Source organism: Mustela erminea, chromosome 15, assembly GCF_009829155.1.
Source record: "Mustela erminea isolate mMusErm1 chromosome 15, mMusErm1.Pri, whole genome shotgun sequence".
NCBI lineage: Eukaryota > Metazoa > Chordata > Mammalia > Carnivora > Mustelidae > Mustela > Mustela erminea.
In genome coordinates this window covers 7,774,862-7,782,310 of record NC_045628.1, presented here as the reverse complement: position 1 = coordinate 7,782,310, position 7,449 = coordinate 7,774,862, and positions in this window count along the sequence as shown.

The following is a 7,449-nucleotide window of genomic DNA, read 5'->3' as shown; positions in this document are numbered from 1 at the left end:
CCCAGAGAACAGACATTACCTCACCATTCAATGTACCTACTTAATGTTCAAATTCATTAATTGTTCTCTTTTCTCCAGCACAGAGAGGTTGTCACTTGCTATCCTTAATCATATAATTTTTAATTGCAACTTATTCTCAACAAGTGTATCCGAAACGTTCCCGTTGGTTCAGCTCTCCTTTCGTCAGGGCTGGTTGTTGGCCACAAATAACGTTAAATAGGAAAATCTGATTGTCCACCTTAGGGACTGGCTTTTGTTAGATGCTCAGTAAAGGCTAAGCTGTTGATTCTTGGGCTTTCATCAAAATTGTCCCATGTTTTCATATTGCCCTTCTAAATTATGTTTCACTCATTTTTCCTAATTCTTGAGTTTATTGGATATTATTTTATATAAATATTGGATTAACAGTGTAGAACAAGGGGACTAAAATTCATCAAAAACTAATACGACCCAGTTATTGTGCTACTCATATTGCATAAACTGTTATCAATTTAATTCCCTACATTAATACTCATGTTTCATAACACGTAGAAACTAAGCTGAAAAAAAATGTAATACATCTCCCTGAGTTACTCCCCAAGTTATCATTATCACACCCTGAAAGTTACCGATAATTATTTAATATGCATAAATACCCAATGTTTATTTCCAAATTATCTTATAACAAGGATTCTAGTCTATTCTATATTTAAAATTAATGAATCGCTTTCTTGTCACAGTTTTTTTGCTTGTTTTTTTTGTTTTTGTTTTTGCTATATAACCAAACCTCGAATTTAGTGGCTGAAAACAACAAAAGTGTATCATTTTCCTTTGTATGTCTGTGGGTTGATTGAGCTCAGCAGGATAGTTTTCACTTGGAGTTTTCTAGAAGGTTTCAGTTAGATGGAGGTTCGGTTGGAGTACTGGAATGTTGGCAGCAGCTTTGCTGGCTCAAGAAAGATCATATAAAGTTCTAATTAAAATTTTGCAATCTCTACATACAACTTAAATAAATGTCATGCTGTTTCACATTCATTGTTTGGGGGGTGATATTCATTAATGGATTCCTTTATTTATTTCAGTTGAAATACATGTATTTAAAGAGTACAATTAAGCCAGCATAAGGAGCAATTCCATAATAGTTTAATAATATCCTTCTACTATATAAAGGGAGATAAATGTCTACCATCTTGTGTCTTCAGCATGAATAAAAAGTGTCAAATATTCCTCAATGACGATTTCAGAAACTTCTCTATAAATAATTTTCAAACTAGTGATAGGATTTGGAAGCCCTGGGAGTAGAGAGATAATGCTATACATTCATTTTACTACAGTTTTAATATGAAATGAATCTGTTAAAGTCCAAGATAAGACTAATTATGGAGGTTTTTCTTTTATTTAGTGTTCTGATGGAAAAATAATAATTTTACTTTTTCAATTACTAGACAATATCAAAAAATTACAAATTGAATTCTTACATGCTACATGCTTACATGGGAGAGTAGTAAATAACTCCCTGAAAAGAAGGCTGGAAATTGATTAGACTATTGATTAAGGTCAAGGAATGTCATGGCACATGCTGACCTTGGTTCCCAAAATTTAAGAACTACTTAATGAAGTCAATGTTTTAGAAAGTATAGGGTCATTGACTTAGAGTATATTATCCAAGCCAAATGGGCTGTAATATCTCATCGTTTAGTAGTTGACTGAACTTGGTCATATTACTTCTGAATTTGGATTTCCTGCCTGTAGAATGGGGGAAATTAAACTATTTCAAAGCGCTGTTGAAGATAGTAAGTGAGATAAAACATGGAAAACACTTTGTCCCGTAAATGGTAGATAGTAACCTTGAGACAACTCTCATGAGGAGTTTCCTCTAAAATAATTCAAACAGAAAATATTCTAATTTTTGAGTTTATTATTTTAAAGATCAAAACATTAATATAACAATAGTATTCATTTAAAATAGAAAAAATGTAGTTTCATCATGGGGGATGGAGAGACAAATTCTGAAATTTAAGGAAGAGGAAATCACTAAGTCACACAGCTATCTTGAGCTTTTATTAATGACTGCTTACTGCATTATGCACTTCCTTCCATTTTTATAATGGTGGTTTTTAATAGAGACTTTCGACCAAGTGTCATATAAAGATTTTTTTAAAAATTTATATATTCAACAGAGAGAGAGATCACAAGTGGGCAGAGAAGCAGGTAGAGAGAGAGGGGGAAGCAGGCTCCCCACCAAGCAGAGAGCCTGATGTGGGGGTCAATCCCAGGACCCTGGGATCATGACCTGAGCCGAAGGCAGAGGCTCAACCCACTGAGCCACCCAGGTGCCCCTATAAAGATTTTTTTAATCTTAATCTTTCTGCTTTTGTTTGGACTTAGTGTCGAGCTCACTATTTAAGCTGATGTATGTGTGATACAGCAAAGCATATGTAACATCCCCAGAGTAAGAAAGACCATGTTGTCATCAAACTCCTATGAGATCTCATCCTTTAGCAAAATTTATTCTTTCATAGCAGAGGTTTAATGAACTATTCCAAGGAAAAATTTCCTCTAATCAGGAGAGAAGATGTTCTTCTATAAATGTATATTACTCCCATGCAGAAGATAGGACTTAGAGACTACATAGTTATAACCTAGAAAAAGAAGGATTCAGTGTAAAGTGTGCCCTTCAATCTATCAGAAGGATGCATATTTCATAATTTTCTTGTAATGCTTTTATAAATAAGTGTAAGTGATAGGCAAGAGAGTGATAATAAATGAAATATTATTTCCAGGTTACTAATCTGTCAGTCAATACATTTCAAAATAGTTTTTCTTAAATTGATATTTATTCATTAGCCAAAGCATGCTAAGACTCAGTTCAATTTACATTCTAAGTAATATTTCTTTTTCATTCTCTCCAAGTATTAATTTCAACCTTACAGTAAAATGTTATAACCTGATAAAATGGTATTGGAGGGAGCCTTTCTGGCTTGTTAAGCTTTAATCATAAAAACTTTTTATTTTAAGTATGAAAAACATAGTTAAATGTTTTTCTAATATACTTATTGATAAGCCAACTGATTTAAAGCTAAAAAGATTTTCTATATGTGATACATATTTGTAGTACAAAATAAGTGATTTACATCATGGTGATATAATTTTCTTAAGTAGCTTCATTACCTGAAGATGTATGATATTCAGTTCAATCACAATCAAAATAGAGTTTATAAAATTTTACAAGAGAACTATTATTTTTTATAATGGCCTAAGATATAAACCTTTATTTTCCTTCATGTTTTTTTATTTTAAAATAAATTTTTTTTCTTATTTTAAAATAAAATGTATTTTTAATATTTTCCATTTTTATTTCTGCACAAAGTACAGGTTTAAAAGTGGGCCAGTATGTGGTTATATAAGTAATTTTGTCCTTTCACTGTGTCTTTGCAAGTTTGCTATATTTGTTGAGTAAGGGCATGTCTTACATACAGTTTTCCCTGTCTTTTGTCATTATGTTTTAAAAAAGCATTAGAAAAAATAAATCATTTAAATTCAATTTTGTTTATAGTTAAAGTTTAGGGTGAAAAGTGTTTTGGTAATGTGTTCCAAGAAGTTTTCATTTCCTTCCAGGGTATATTGAAAAGTAGTAGAGTAGAAGTTATTTACTATCCATTCTGAAAATATGTTTTCTGGTTTTGGATCTTGAAGAAGTTATGCCAAAGAATTTCCGTGTTCCCTAATTCTCTTTTTGCCTGGATATTCTGAGTTCTGCTTTACTTAATTCTATTAATTATATATTATGCAATTAAGAATAAATTTCACTTCTAAATCATACTTTATGAGAAACATTCCTTAAATAATTTAATATATGTAATTAATATTTTATAAATATGAACATTTCAAATGTTCTGTTGTCACTGAGATAGTCCTATAAAAGTATTTTCACATCATTAAACTTCCTAAATTTAATATCACAGTTCAATAGTGATGTGTAATTGGGTTAATTCAAAACTAATTCAATTTAAAAGCAACTTCCCATCATAACAAAACATAGTTCCAGTTTAATGATCCTACTAAGGTAATTAATTTTTTTTCTTTCATGTAGATTTTAGTGTTGTAATTAGGCAAACTGGAAATTCAATGGTTCAAACAGTTTTAATATATCTTGAACAGACTTCCCTCCTTCTGTATTGGGAATTCTTCATTTACCATAAGATCCAGATGTCTACATTTATGTTAACTACCCTTCAAATGTATTTGAGTTTCAACCCTGAGAAAGAACTGACAAAGCATGGAATCCTGACTCTGATAAAAAGGTTTAAGTCATTTCCAGCAATGATTATGGCAAATAAATGGCTTATAAAAGGCATTTACCATTAGAGATTAGGGAAAATATTTAATTTTACTAGGGAAAATGCCAGAGTATATTACCACAAAATCTACACCTCTTAATTTTAAATATTTCACTCATGATGTTTTTCTGAAAAATCATGTAGCATTTATAAAGTCAAGTAAAATGATCTATATTTCTGACTACCAATTTACATATCCATTCCTCTATGCATCACTTATCTGTCTAGTTGTCAGCTACCTAATCTCCATATCAATGGGATTTTATTTGGCAATTCATGAACAAAGTTGTTTCCATGTCTTGCTTTGTAGTTTGTAATTTGCCTATTTAGGCTTTAAACATTTCTATTACAGGTATTTCTTCTTCTTCTTCTTCTTCTTCTTCTTCTTCTTCTTCTTCTTTTTTTTTTTTTTAAGAATTATTTATTTATTTGAGAGAGAGAGAACATGAGCAGGAGTGGGAGAGGCAGTCAGAGAGGGAGACAGATTCTGTCTGCACCGGGGGTGGAACCTGAGGGGGGCTCAGTCCCGAGACCCTGAGCTCATGATGTGAGACCAAACCAAGAATCAGATGCTCAACCAACGGAACCACCCAGACACCCCTTAGTAGAGGTATTTTATTTATAAATGTCATGGGGTACAACATCACCCTCAAAATTTGGAAAACAAATGTGTGAAGATGAGGTATACCAGGCCAGTGTGGTGGACAACAGGTCCTTGAGTATGTGTAACATGAGAGCAGTAACAGCAGTATTTCTTCCCTGAACACACACGTTGATTAGCCAAGAGACATTGGTGAGGCTGGATATGATGACACTGAGCTTCAGGTTTGATCTTCACCAAATTTGTAGCCAATCTTACTAGTACATAAGAGACATTGGTGAGGCTGGAAATGATGACACTGAGCTCCAATTTTGAAGCTCCAGTAAGGTCTTATACTCTCTTTTGGATCTCAGGGTTACCACCAGCATGGGAAGCACTGATCCAGATATCATACAACTATGAGGATCTGTATGCATTCTGCATACACACACACACACACACACACACACACACACACACACACAGAGTCACACATACAGTGCAGATCGGTGCACATGGCCAGTCTTACATTTGACACTGTTGTTCTGTTTTCACTTGTCAGCTCCTTTGCTAAAACGATCATGGATATTCCACCTCCTGGTCCAAGCCAGGCATTTGCTAAATACAAGGTACCGACACATGGCTTTTCATTTGCTGGCCAGCTTGCCCTCATGCTGACTGTCAATAATGATCTTTCCTGATAGTCCACAATTATTGAATTGACTGGATGTTTGCTTCACAGTGTCCTTATGCCATCTGAAAGAAAGCGAACACGTTGACAAATGTTCAGAAGTGTCAATCAGTAATGTGATAATTGAAAATGGTGAAAAACAACAATTGTGCTAAGATGTCAATGCCTGAGGGGAAAGAAGCCTGACAGTCAATGAAATGTGGTCTGCAATGTGGTGGCATTTGGATGTACAAGTCATTCTCTCACAAACAATGTGACAACATAAATTCAGAGAGGAATGTCTAAACTTCACAAAGAATACTTCAAGACAGATCCTATCACACGTAAACTCATACTAAAAGGCATGGTGCCATTCTATGGCTTTTTCTACAAAGTCGTGTGTTTCTGTAAATCATTTCAGATTTTTTAACACTTCACAAATGACGTAGCACAGAATGGACATTTGGAAATATTGGTTGAGAGCTTGTTTGGAGGTTCTAGCAGGGGAGCGCAGCTACTCGTATACCCTCGACCGAAGAACGGTCCTCTCCTCTATCGGGGAAGGTCGTCCTCTTCGATGTAATGAATAAAAAAGAATGAATGAACACATATGTCACCTGGACGGAGTGCATTCAGACAGCAAGATTCAGGGGTCAGATGTTAATATGACAACAAATGCACATGATTCATTTACCAGGAAATGCAAAGGAATGAATAGTAGTTCACAAATGAATAACTAGGCATCTGGTTTGCAGAACATATTGGTTAAAAATAAAGCACTGACAGTTGTGTAATTCTTAGAGATGATGCATTTTAAATGAATTTTGAGCAAGAATCTAAATGGAGATGGAGAGCAAGTGGGCAGGGGAAAGAATCTTCTCCAGAATGAAACACAAAACAAACATGCCCAAAGGAAATAAAAAATGGGTGCCCCTAAAATGCAAAAAAAAAGTTGGAAAAGCAAATGGAAAGAAAGTCAAATTGAATGAGACTCAGAAAGAACAAAATTAGTAAGATGGATTGCACATGAAGAAAACATTTGTAGAGATTCATGGGTGAATACTTCAGTAACTATGTAAATATGTTATTTAAATGTAATAACAACTCATGAGGAATATGCTATAGAATGATAGAGCACACAATGTATATTTAGCCCTGCTCCAATAATATCCATGTTATTTTTAGAAACATACTTCACATAATTTTATGAGTAGATTTGTACACCAAATTATTCCTGTCTACCTTGTTCTGATTTGGGGGTAAAGAAAATTAAAACAGATAAGCAGGACCTCTCACAGAATGTCCTCTAATCCAGGCAAGCCTGATAGGCTGCATGCTGCTCTCTTTCCAACACCACTCAATATTCAAGTCACCGTATTTCCAAAACTTCGGTTAGAACTTTCTGATTTATGTTGCTTGCTGCATTCATGGCATTTAGCTTTGGGCACTTCTCTAATAATTTTCTTTATAATTTGTTTTTGAATCGGTACCACAAAACCATTCATATTGATGAAAGTCATTTTTATTTATGGTACCATTTATCCGCTCTACTACTGTTAGATCCAAACTGGGTACTCATGAAACCAAATGATTACTACCCGGACTACCATTTTGGACTTGGTCTTGTAGTTATGCTGATAGACACATAATTGAAGTAAAAAAAAAAACAACAGTGGTAGCATTGGAAATAAGTAACAAAGCACAACAAGTCTCAATCCAAGCTTCTTAGAGACACTGTCACCTTTCATACACTTATTCAAGAGCCAGAATATTCAGAGAAAGTTAAGCAGAGGAAGGAACTGTAATGAAAAAAATCTATAAATATCACATGTGCAGGACATGAGGAGCTGGCTAGTTTTCAGCCCGTATATACTTAGAGA